Consider the following 14,266-nt stretch of genomic DNA (forward strand, 5'->3'; position numbering starts at 1 on the left):
GCGACACTGGGCAAAACAATTTCACACAGTATGAACTGCTCATAGCACATCTCGTTCTTCTAATATCTTTGATGTGAATGGTAGAAGAAGTAGGGAATGCCCGAGGAATGCTTCCAATGCGGTGCAAGGTGATGGGTCGAGAGAGTCCGGCTGGAGAATTAAAAAGGTTTGACTCAACCAGCCTCTCCAAATCTTTCACGCCACGCAACTGGTGGGCAGGCGCATCCTGAACATACCTAACCCACGAACTCGTGCACCCCTGCTAGGTCACCGAACATAGTAAAGTGACTTATAGCAGGGGTGTACGTTGTCCAATAAATTGTTAATGTATTATAATATGTATTAGACGAAGTATGAATGTGGATGAGACCAGGAGCGTGTGGCAAAACCGAGTTGTTTGGGCGGTCTTTCCTCTCTGCCTACCCCTGCGGAGAAACGGCGTGATGGTTAAGTTAGTTTGGGTACCCACCAAATTTCTTGAAAAAATTGACGTTGGGGGCTGTAAAGAGTTACGTTGACTTTTAAATTCCATGACTTAAAATTTGACAGAAAGAGGTACGAAAATTTTACTGAGTTTTATTCAATTACCTATGATAGTGGTGATATAAGACACACTAAGAATATACATATTTTTGGATTGTTTATTCCTCTCAAGGGAAATATTTCTTTAGGTCTTCGTTTTTCTATATTAAAATATTTAAAAGATTGTTAAGAAAGATCTATCTTATTATCTATGGGAATTATTTTCACTGTGTGAACTTTCTTGTCCTCAAGCAACGAATTGTATTTATAAAAATACCCACATTTTTAAATAAACCAGTAAGTAAGTGGATTAAATTTAATATAATTCTTTATACTCTTCACTGATTCAACAGATCATTGAGATATGCGACATTTTAAAATACATTCTTTAATGCAAAACCAAATCTATATGTCCAATCTTCGATCGTCCTTAGCGAAAGGTGGACACAATGACGCGAAGCAGATTAACATATAGCACGTACCCATCTGAAGTATTTATTACAAATAATCTTAAAAAACCTCCAAAACACAACGGCCACGAGCGACGTGTTTATTCGATAGAGCTTTTTCATGGCAAGGCAACAATGTCCGACCGTTGGTTTTAAATTTTTTTCGTAACTTTCCGGTCGCATTAGTCATACTGACCCAATTTTTTATGCCAACAGATCCATCTGCATCGTATATGCAACTACCTGGTGTTATCAAATTTATAAAATGGTAAAATGGCCAGGGGTCTGCACTACCCCAAAGAAATAATCCAACAATAAGGCTGACCCTTGCCAATGCCGGAGAAGAAAGGAAAAAATAACGATTATACTTCTCGCAAAGCTACCGCCGTGTTTATCGAATGGAAATTTAAGTTTTTTGCATGCAAAAAGCCGGCCGGCTACCCCTACGGTCATCTGCCGGAGGGTAGTAACAAAAAAAACACGATCTACAACGTGTTTTTGGATTTTACACGGATATAACTGAGTAGATCTACATATGGGTAGCTTTTATTGACTGCATTTGAATGGTGAGTAGATAAATGCAGTTAAAAATCTAAGATGGACCAATAAGTCATAGTTTCAATAATAATACCTTCACTGTTAAGCTACTATATAATTATTATGAATATTTTAAGAGGTATGAAAATTTTAAATCAACATTCATTTATTATTCATTAAATGAATGTTGATTCAAAATCACCATTCGTTCTAAATTCGTTGTTTTATTTCTTATAAGTAACTACCGATCAAAAATGAATTTGCGAGTATTTTTATCACAAACTGAGAATGGTTTCAACAATATAAAGCTGCATGCATTTTTATTTCATTTTAATTCCCATTATTTGCAACCGCATTTTTTTGAAAACGAGAGTATTTCCGCAAATGGGGATAAAACCAATGAAATTTGATCTGAATCTTAATGATATGGTCGCACCAGCTTCCGCTTCATAGAACACCTTTATGCAAAAGTCCGGTTTGCACCGAAAAACTGTATAAATTATTATGCAATGCAATTTGACCATATTGTCGAAAGGAACATGTCATTTAAAAATCCATGAAACTACGTAATAGGTGATCTGTTAGACTTTGTTGTAAGTTTGCTTTTAGCATTAGTATGCAAGCTGCCTGTTAAACCACGGGGGCTGCCCACAGACACAATAAAGGTGCATTATATTGCAATCATTTGGTACCTAACGTTTTTCTTTACTTCATAAACCTATTTTTAACGATTTCTTGGAAGTATTCAGAACCAAGCTCCTCAAACTTGCTTCTAGAAAAAGCTAGAATATTCTATCCTCTTTACACCCAACTATTTGCTTCAACTGGTACTTACAAACCGATCTTAATTATAATATTTATTTAGACCGGTCGGTGGCCGAGTTGAAATCGCGTTTGGGTCCTACCCAGGCGTAGTGTGTTCAATTTCTCGGCTGGCTAAGTCCTCCATCACAAAACAAGCAACATTTTCAGCTTTCTGTGGTGGTAGTAGCAGATTTTCAAATATTGTCAGGTTATTTGTAACCCGAGAATGTTTGTCTTTCTTTTTAAATCTATTAAGTATGAATAACATGGTTCATTAATTTATAATGCGTTATACTAAAGGTAGGGGAATGAAATAAATTTCATGTTGTAGAGTAATAAAATATACATAGTAAGCAAAATAAAAATGGATGGAATTAAAATAGAAAAAGATTGAAGATTGAGGATTAATGATTTAAGATCACTTACTGTATTAACAATCAACTTTACATCATTAAAAATATGTGTATTGATTGTACACAAAATAAATAAAAATATGTGTATTAATTATACACAAAATTTAAAAAAAATATGTGTTTTGATTATACACAAAATAAAAATAAATATGTGTATTGATTATAGAAAAAAATGATTATTGATTGTACACAAAAAAAATGTGTATCGATTATACACAAAATAAAAATAAAAATATGTGTAATTCTTATACACCAAATAGTAAAAATATGTGAATTGATTAAACACAAAATAAAAAAAAAAATTATAAGTAAAGTGTGTAATTAAAAATTCTTGGTGATAATGGAAGAATGCAGAAAATGAAGCTTTGAAACCATTGATTTCCCCTTGTCACAAATAACAAAATTTCCATTCCGTCTTCATGCATCAAATCATAGTGATTAACATAAAAGACCGCCATGTCATTTAACATTTCTATGGTATGCATGAGTGGTTATGCTGCGAGATTTGACATACATTTTCAAGGGAATTCTTGAATGTCCCTTATTCTCCAATTATTTGATGTGGATTGGTGATAGGAAACCGAAACGTCACGGGGAAGGAACGATCGATCTAACGCATTGTTTGACAATTTGATTGGAGTTTTATTATATTTGGACAAACCGGTTTAGGGACATTTCCTTTTGCCACAAAATCTGCAACGGTCGAAAATCAATCAGTTTTTTTTCTCATTCAAATTGCATTATAATAAACCAGCATGCACGCCTTGACGTGGAGTTACAATTTAGAAATGTAAATCGATGATTGTAAAGGCGAATAATTCGAGTGCAGTGTAACAATATGACCATGTGAGTTGAAAAGTGTCCTTTACGAGAAAGATTTTACTATTTAATTGCATATTCTGGTTTCAATGAATTCTATTATTTTTTTTTATAGATTTTCTCGCGAGGACTAACGATATTTTCCCAATAATACTTAAGACGATTGCATATAGTAACCGTCGTTGTTGTAAGGTTACATGAGAACATAATAACTTTCAGCTTTGTAAAGAAATGAAACAACTAAAATACTAAGTGAGATATGTACAAGATACACACGCCTAATACATGTCATGCAAGATTCATTCGTTTGTGTTCAAGTCATATTTCAATCACCAAGCCAATCAAAATGACAAATTTAAACGATTTTTTTCTCCTGTATTGTTATTGTTAGATTTAATAATATTATCCTCATACCTAATGCTTGTTTCAAATGTATAAATAGAGTCACAAATCGGTGGAAGTGTAAGAAGTTATAAGACTTAATGAAATAGGGGAATCTTTCAATTTGGGAGGTAGGTGTGGGTACCGCCGCCCCGGGAACCGTTTATTGGATAACCAACACTTCTGAAATAGGTTATCCCAAGTGGTGCACTACATCTGCCCTATCCAGCCGGACCTCGACTCGACCCATCGCCTTGTACCATAGTGGGAGGGATGAACTCATTCGTCTGTCAATCCTTGCTTAACTTCTAACCGCCCTTTATACCCTTTTCCTTCCAAGATTTTCCCCTGCTTCCTTTCCATCCCTCCCCACGGCATCCCCAAAGATGGCAGAGGCCCTGATGGAAATTATTTTCCTCAAGGCCTCCTGTGTGGGTTCATTTTTTAAAAAAGGGAGGAGAAAGATTGGTGAAGGTTGAGGTACTCGTAATTGGCTATAATTTTAGAGACTAAACAAAATAACATTTTATGAGCATGTTTGGGTGTCTCCAACGATGTATACTATTTTTTATCGGTATGTACTGTGATTTACTATCGCTATTTTCCCTCTTCCAGGTTTTGAACCCGTCGCCTATGAATAATTATATTCCTCAGGGCCTATGTCATCTTTGGGGAAGCTGTGTGGAGGGTTTTTTTTAAGGAAAAGAAGGAGAGGATGATCTGGTAAGGAAAAAAATATGTGGGTCGTCAATGTGGGGGTCAGTGTATCCAGGACTGACGGACGTTTGAATTTATCTCTCCCACTTCGGTGCAATCTGGGTTCAAACATAGACAATCCACATCCCATAAACCTGGGCACCCCTGCTCAACGTAGCGAAAAAATTGGTGCGACCTATGGCATAGGATTTGGTTATCCAATTATTGGTTCCCGGAGCGGCGATACCCATTCCCGCCTTCCAAATCGAAAATGTAGTGCAATTATCATTTAATTTGTTGACCAATTACAATTCTAATGAATTTTGAAAGTTGTGTCATATTAATAATCGCACAATTTGAGTGCAGGTACCTTCCTATAATGCCCACAGATCTATCAGCACTTAATTTGAGATGTTAATGATGGCGACACAGTTGTCAAGCGGATGCAATTTTCAATTGTTATTCATTTGGTATTGTTTTGCAAGGCCTTTCACTCGGGTCAAGGTTGGACAAATGCAAACAAGGTTGACAAGGTTGGACAAAAACTAACTGAATAACGACATCATTACTGATGCTGGCTAAGATACACATGATTAGATACCTTAAATACTAATTGTAATTTGTTTGTTTGTACGAACAACATGAATTGGTGGCTCATGTATGTAATGTACCTGATGGTCTATGTATTTGAACAATTTAGATTTTCAAATTCAATGAAGGTTCTATTCAAGTTCTTTGCCAATAATGGATATAATAACAGAACTTGAAAATCAACTTTGAAATATTTGATGAACTGTATTATTCTTATTAAAATTACAAATTTCGGTTTTCTGTGGGTCTTGCATTACTCTTGTTTAATGTACTCAGATTTGCTTTATTATTTAAGTTTCATTTTAAAAAATGGAACTGATTGTGTAAATAGTAAAATATCCACAGAAAACCATTTTAATTGAATTTTTTTAAATTGTAACTGATTTTCCTAGATTTTAGACTGTCCCATGATTTTTCAGGGATGAAACACTGGTCGAACAATAAAATTGAATAATATGGACTAAAAATATGACGTCATTTTTTTATTTATTCTTAAATATATTTGTATTATAAAGGTATAGTATATTGTCCTCCACGCTAGGAGTTCACCTGTGTTGTGGAGGACTTTTTCAATTGTAAAGTTATATTATACTAAAACAATACAGTGGAGTTAGTTACACAGAGAAACAATAAACATTAAAATATAAAATGGATTTTTTCATAGTTATAACAAAAAAAAGTGAAATATAAAAAATTAAATATTAAAAGGATTGTAGCCATTTCCATATGTGTTTTTCTGTATTCTGTAAGATTAGGTGTTGTATATTGTGTTGGAAGTGAATTGTATAGTTTTATAGCCTGGAATCTGTAGTGTTTTTGTCCAAAGGATGTGTTGGTTTTTGGTATTAGTAGTTGGTGTGCATGTCTTGTTCTAGTATTGCGAGAAGTTTGTGAAGTTTTAAATGTGTTTAGGTTCTTGTAAAGGAAAGTAAGTATTTGTTTTGAGTATAATTTTTGAATCTTCAACACTGGGAATTTTTTGAATATGGTTGAAGTGGGTGTTAGTATAGGTACTTTAAGTATTACTTTTATTAAGGTTTTCTGAGCTTTATACAGTGTGTCTATGTATTTTTTACTGGCATAGCCCCAGGAAATAATGCCATATTCCATTATGGATTGTGCTATTGCGAGGTATATATTCTTTATATCAAATATGTTTAGTATATTTCTCACGTTTTTGAATATCTATAATTAAGTTTTTCTCCGTAGCGACAAACGTAAATGACGTTGTGAGCTGAAAATAGTTGCCTCGACCAAAAAATTCAAGACAGAGAAGATATATAAATTTCACGTCGTTATATCTCACCGTTCGTGAGTTTTTTATGGTAGAGCGAAGAGATTTCCTCCTTTATTTATTTATTTATTTATTTATTTACACATATACGGCACAACACGTGCCATTAACATAATTGACATACTTATAATAGTACAACAACATGAAGAATAACACTATAATGTTAGTAAAATTTAAGAAAATAGGTAAAAAGTAAGGTAATAAGTAGTGTATAAAAACTATAATGTATAAAAGTAAATTGTAAAGTGAATAGTTTAAAATATAAAGTATTAAAGTACAAAATCATAATTTATTAGGAAAAAGTATAAATAAAAATAAAAATTTAAAGATTGAAATAAAACAATAAAATGTACCAATAAGATACCTATCTCAAGGTACCGACAATGATTTAAATATAAAAGTAATAAATCCTGGATTATGTTAACCGATATGATAAATTTTACAAGTACTTATGATTTCAAGTGCATTAATAGTTTTAGAAGTACTGGTAGGCATATTATGTTTACATGATGTATTTACGTGGTACTAGCAAACAAATTTAGTTTAACGCATCTTTTGTATGAAGACAGATTACCGGCAGCGTGATCAATATTAGCATATTCATTGCCTAAAATATGCAAGCGATTGATGGTTGAGTTTTGTTCTGCGTTCGTCATAGTATTGTCACAGTGAAAAGGTGTTTTGAGTCGAGTCGGTCTACTAGGTACATGGTAATTTATTAATGAGACCAATTCAGGGGAGTCAAACCAGTTATTGTTTATTTTAAATAAGAAAATAAGATCATTGAGTATTCTTCTATCTTTTAACGATAAGAGTCTCATTTTTTGTAATAAAGATTCATAGTTTATGTCAACCGCAGGAATACCTAATTTGAAATTAATTGATCTGAGAAATTTGCGTTGGATTCTTTCAATGGAGTTTTCATGGCTTTTGTAGAAAGGGTTCCATATGGGGGAATTGTATTCTAAATGACTCCTAACCAGAGTTGTATATAGTATTTTAAATGTTTGGATATTTTTAAAATCTTTACAAATTCTTACAATGAAGCCCAGAATTTTCATTGCTTTACCCGTTATTATATCAATGTGATTGGTAAATAGTAGTTTAGAGTCGAAGGTTATTCCAAGGTCCCTTATTACAGGTACTGACAATAAACTGTGATTGTTAAAAGAGTAACTATATTTGATAGGGTTTTTAATTCTAAAGAAACTCATGATTTGACATTTTTTTATATTAAGTGTAAGTTTGTTAATGGTACACCATTCTACGAATTTTATAAAATTGGATTGGAGGGACAAGCAGTCGTATATATTTTTTATGATTTTATATATTTTCATGTCATCGGCAAATAATAATATGTTAACATCAGTGAATATGGAAGTGACATCGTTTATGAATAGTATAAACAATATTGGACCAAGGTGCGAACCCTGAGGCACACCACTAGTGGCTTCAAATTCGTAAGATAAGTGTTCTTTAATACAGACAGTTAGTACACGTTTTGATAAATAATTCTTAATCCAACATAATAAATTACCACTTATTCCTAATTTAGACAATTTATTTATAAGAATTTTAATGCAAACCTTATCAAAGGCTTTACTAAAATCCGTGTAAATTGAATCAACTTGTTCTCTATTAGCAAGAGCACCAGAGATAAAATGTTCATACAGTGTAAGGTTAGTTAAGGTAGATCGTCCAGAGATAAAACCATGTTGAAATGATGAGATATTAAATTTTATGCAAGAACATATTTTTTGGAGAATTAACTTTTCAAAAATTTTTGGTATTGACGATTGTATGCATATTGGTCTGTAATTTTCAACTAAAGACTTGTCTCCGCTTTTGAATATAGGAGTGAGAAAGCTATTTTTCCATATTTGTGGGAACTTGCCTGTTAAAAGTGATTGATTAAATAGTAGGTACAGAGGGTAAGAGACACTACTCCCACAGTTTTTTAGAAATACGGGGGGAATTTTATCTGGCCCTGAGCACGATTTAGGTTCCAGTAGTTTGATACATGCTGCAATTTCTTTAATCTCAATATGTATCTGAGATAGTTGTAAATTTATATCGGACTCAAAGTTTGGAATGTCTTCATCAGGGATATCTGTTTCATATACATCCTTGAAAAAATCTGCAAACAAATTGACAATATCTTTGATTTTACAGGAAGTTTTCAGTTTATAGTGCATAGTTTCAGGTATGCCAAGGTTGTTGTTATTTTGAGCTTTACAATAGTTGAAAAAATATTTTACATTGTTACCAATCGAAAATTCCACATTCTTAATGTAATTATTATAACAAATGTTTGATAATTTATTACAATCTTTTCGCAGCTTGCTGAAAATTATAAAATCAGAAAGATTTGTTGTTTCTTTGTAAATTTTATGCGCTTTTTTCTTCTCAATTACTATGTTAATGAGGTCCTTGCTAAACCAGCGAGGGAAATTTGAAGATAGTTTATAACTAATTGGGACAAAGTTTTCTATCGTTTTATATAGATGATCGTAAAAGGCTTTAATATTCTCATCGAGATTACCTCCTTCTAGTATAGACCAGTCAGTGTTATATAGATAATCGCGTATTGCAACATAATTGGCTTTATTAAAGTTAGGATATTGTGTCTGGTTTTTAATTTGGCATTTTATAGGGTTACACAATACAGTAATATCTAAAGGTGGGTGATGAGAATCAGGGGGAAGAACTGAATCGAGTGACTTTCCAACCGCAGTTGACAAGTCGGTACAAAGAACAAGATCTAGTAATCTATTATTGTCATTTTTTACATTGTTTAATTGAACTAGGTTAAGGAAATCACATAATTCAACTATTTCTTTTTCTGTGTCAGTTAAGCTAGAGTTTTGAGATAATGTAGAATTGTCGCGGGTACCCCAGTTGATTTTTGGTAAATTGTAATCACCGATGATAGTGATTTTACTATTTGGAAATTTAAACGACAGTTGTTCAATATCCTCGAAATGACTTTTGTATACACTTATATCTGATGATGGCGGAATATAAACACTGCCTATGATATTTTTTTGATTTTTGCCGTTTAGTAAAATGTAAACTTGTTCCACATTAGAATTTTTGGTTTTCAGAAGTTTTGAAGGATGTATCTTGTTGACAGCTATCATGACGCCACCGCCTCTAGATTTAGCGCTGGTTTGTTGACTTCTGTCAGACCGGTAAATATGATGGTGGGGTAGACCAAGCTCAGCAGAGTTGATGGATGGTTCCAGCCAGGTTTCCGTAAGAATGAGGATGTCATGTGGCAGTGTTGGGGCATGTATTTTAAAGTCCTTAAGTTTAGTTTTCATGCCTCTGACATTTTGGTAATAGCACTTCAGTTTGTTTACATTGTGTCGTTTTTTGGAAGGGTTGTAACAATAGTTGGTTTGGAGTTTATGTACTTTATGGTAAGGTTTGGTTCACCATTCTCTTGACGGAACAATAACTGCTTTCTAAGCTCCACCAATTGATTCCTTTGGAGGATGGTTAAGTCATTACTTGCTTTGATTCCGTCTTTAAATTTGGTGCTATTACGTAGGAGAGTTCTCGGTGCGATATTGTTTGTAAATTCCAATTTAATTGGACGATTTTTGTTGGCAATTTTCTTGGCACCCAGTCGGAATACTTTGACGTTGATTAGATCTAATGACGGGTCGATAGCTTTTATAGCCGAAGAAACTTTATCTCTATCTTCCGTAATGATGACTGCCTTTTCATCAGACAAGCTCTCGGGAACGTTATATAATATGACGTTGTTAGATCTGATGGCCCTATCTTCCATTTCGGTGACAATATCACCCATATTAATGTCAATCGGGTTGGTCCTGCTGAGTTGCGTATTATTTTTCATTGAATTTAATTCTCCTTGCATTACTCCAAAATCGACTACCAATTCTGCAATCGTAGCCATAAGTTCGGTTGTTTTTGGTATTATTTTTACGATATTTTCCTTAGAGAATTTATTGCTAGGCTCATGAACGATTGAGATCAATCCACTGATTATCGCATTTACTTTGGTAATGTACTGCGAAGCTTTATCACTCAGAGCCATTGTTATTTTTATTTTTATTTTTCTTTTTTTTTTTAAACAGTTGTGAACCCCTGGATTTTTGGTAGGGCGTGTAAGTACTACCGCTGGCGGCGCGGGCGGTGTAGGTGCGGGCGCGGGGGGCTTATAGCAACTGTCACTTGATTACACTAATCCTTGTTTTAAACACTTTTAATGCACTATATACTTTTCTGACAATTAGTAAACTTTAAGCCAGTGTTAATTTAATATAATTAGGTGAAACACTTTAAATTTAATACTTTTTTATGACTGCTTTAGATGATTTTGTTAGGATAAAAATAATGCGTATGCACTCTCCGTATTGTTATGTTTATAGCAAATATTAAATATTTTTTATGCTAGTTCCGCACAAGAGTCCCAACAGCCTCCACTGTTTGGAGCCAGAGAGACTATGTATGGCGTTCTCAGTAGATGAATGTTGTGAGGCTGAAGATAGTGGGGAGGAGAAAGAGATGGGAGCAGAAGGTGGGGAAGTACCTGGCTGTTCAGATCTGGTCACCAAACACGACCAAATCCATTTCAAGCATCATTTTGATTCGATAATATTTTAGGTTATTCAGATTAACGAAACACGATTCAATTAGAGAAAACAACAGTAGATTTGATTGAATACTAATTGATAAGTTTAAAAAACACGTATCTAACAAATTGAATTTACAGGAAATAAATATCAACTTTCTACTCTATTATGTATTAGAGTAAATACAAGAAAATTTAACAAAGTCAGTCCACTTTAATTTTAAAAGCTTTTCCTAAATTGTGTTTCAGGAAGGGTTAATCAAATCGAGAACATCTTCGATACAGAGTTTTCTGTAGTAGGTCTTATCTTAAATATTTTAGAGTCGAAGTTGAAGCCGTTTCAAGTAATTTTTATGGTGTTCTGAATTCTTAATGTATGGTTAAAATACCTCATAAATCAGGAGGTACAACTCTTTAGGCGGCAGTTAAAATTATCAGTCGATAATTTGAAAACAATACGACGCTAATGTGCTCTCTATCGCTGAAATCATTTTGTTTAAGCCCTTTTCCACTGCTGGGGGACGCGTGATTGTGTAATGTCTCCATTAACCCAGACACTGGGATATTTATGGCAAAACTAATGAAAAAATTAAGCTTTTATGAAAGCTTTTTAAATAGTAGTTACCAGCTACTTTCGGGTGTAGTATTATAGATATCTATAGAAATTATTCAAAGGTGTAATATTATAAATACATATTGACCTTATTCAAAGACGTAATATTATAGATATCCGTAGAACTTTGAAAAAGGTGTAATATTATTGAAATCTATAGAACTTATTCAAAGGTGTAATATTATAAATACCTATTGACCTTATTCAAAGGTGTAATATTATAGATATCCGTAGAACTTTGAAAACGGTGTAATATTATTGATATCTATAGAACTTATTCAAAGGTGTAATATTATAAATACCTATTGACCTTATTCAAAGGTGTAATATTATAGATATCCGTAGAACTTTGTAAAAGGTGGAATATTATAGATATCTATAGAACTTATTCAAATGTGTAATATTACAGATATCTATAGACCTTATTTAAAGGTGTAACATCATTGATAATTTAATTCATCTTGTTTTATTATTTGTCAATTCATAAAATTTGTAATGTTTACTGTACGTTTATCACGGCGAAGAAACCATTAGTTTTGAAACATTTCGGTCTTTTTTGATTAAATAGTGGTGTATATTAAGTTATTTATTTTATTTAAATTACCAATAATCGCTTGTGCAACCAATATAATTAAAAATACTAATTTCGGTTGTCGGTGCATGGATGCAAGCGTGTTCGTGCGTAATGCGTGAAATTATTCAAGTTCAATGATGTATCAATTTTAAAAATTAAAGCTGATAAATATAAATCATCAAACTTATATGTCTGCGGTTTGCTTATAAAATTAGGAAGATTTACTTTCTAAAATGTTTATCATGAACTTCTTCAGTGTTCAAAGTATCAAAAGTATTCAAACGTCTACCAACATAACGAAAAAGCATACAAATCACGGAAAAGCGATGAAGTAGATACCAAAAATTTTGTATTATTAAGAATTATTTTTTTTGAAATGTGTATTTCTTTTGTTTCATTGTATGACAGATATCGTAATTTTTTTAGTCTATTAACATTCGAATTTTTAATTTTTTCTTCGGATAGCCGATAATCCTGAGACAAATACACTTTCAGCTTAACAAATCTCACAACTATACTATCCAGTGATTTTCACAGGTCTGCGCTAGCAATAATCATAATGCGGGAAAGGCTCCGCTATGCAGGATACGTGGTAAAGATGTACGATGAAGCCTCTTTTATGTGTATCATTGAGTGTAAGTACAAAAACAGGAAGAAAACAGAAGACAGTACACTATTGATTACTGTCTTGGAAAACTCAATGTCCATTTATCGGCACTAACCTTGAATAAACCTTGGAGAATTTTAATACAAATTCACTTATATCAAAGTTGAAGCCTCTCGTCATTCTTCGCTCCTTTCGGCTATCTGTTATCTTCTATCATTGCTATAATCTAGATCCAGAACAATCGTGTGTATTGTCGATAAACACAGTTTTCGCGCATTTACAAAGGATTATTAGAAAGTCAGAAAACACATGACTCTTATTTCGTTACTCGACCTAGTGATACTCAAACAAGGAAGCGCGTAGGTTAAATGGCCATCACTCGTAACACCTACATAAATAAACCACCTTAATCCGATTTAGTCTGTATTTGTAAGTTTTCCAGCTGTGCCGTGTTATTATAGAGAATTTCATTGAGTTAATCACGTTGGCAGAGCGGGTTCCGCTTAAAACGGACGCTACATTGCCACGTGAGTCGCCCGAAACCGTCTAACCCTCCCTCCTTGCATAAAACCGGGGATGAACACCCATTATAATTGGAAGTGGGAGACTCGTATCATAGGAAATTTAAAATAGATTTTTGTCAATGGCATGTTTTTGTTCAATGAATACTGTTTTTAGAATCCTTGTGCAGAATAATGTGAATGGTAACAGTGGTTACTCGGTTCCTGCGTCATTCGGCGGTGGGTACGGTGACCTGATGTAACTACAAGACTTTCAGAAATAGATTCCCATGGATTTAGATAACAAGCTAAAAAAATACACCACGTTATTTTTTCACAAAGAAAGCATTTGGAAAAAAGTCTAAATCGTTTTTTATACACAGTTTGAGTAAGTAACTCAGTTTCAGAAATCTAAAAATATTATTTCAGCAATTGCAGTCGTTAATATTTTATAAATTAATATTCATAAAACTGGAAAAACGTAATCAATCTAATGAAACGAAAATCATATTTAACAAATTACCTCCCACAATCTATTAATTATATTCTTGCATGAGTGTTTTCCTAAAAATATATCTAAAAAATACCTACTTAGCAAAATATAGTCAGTGTTACGGTATTTTTCTTTTGACATCCTTTTGAATTTCTCCATTGCATCTTTTTTTTTATTCGTCATGGAATATTTATTTATTACTTATATAAATATATACATAATTTAAGTACCTACCTAATAATATTTATTAATTTATTTTACTAAAAATTCTCAAAAGTGAACTCGCCTTGATAAAATTGAAAGGATTGAACAATTTCCTGAAACAAAATACCAAATACTATTTAACATTCTGACACCAGAAAAAAAACAG

The sequence above is a fragment of the Hesperophylax consimilis genome, chromosome 5 (assembly GCF_061612785.1).
Source record: "Hesperophylax consimilis isolate HC1 chromosome 5, BYU_Hcon_1.0, whole genome shotgun sequence".
Classification (NCBI taxonomy): Eukaryota; Metazoa; Arthropoda; class Insecta; order Trichoptera; family Limnephilidae; genus Hesperophylax; species Hesperophylax consimilis.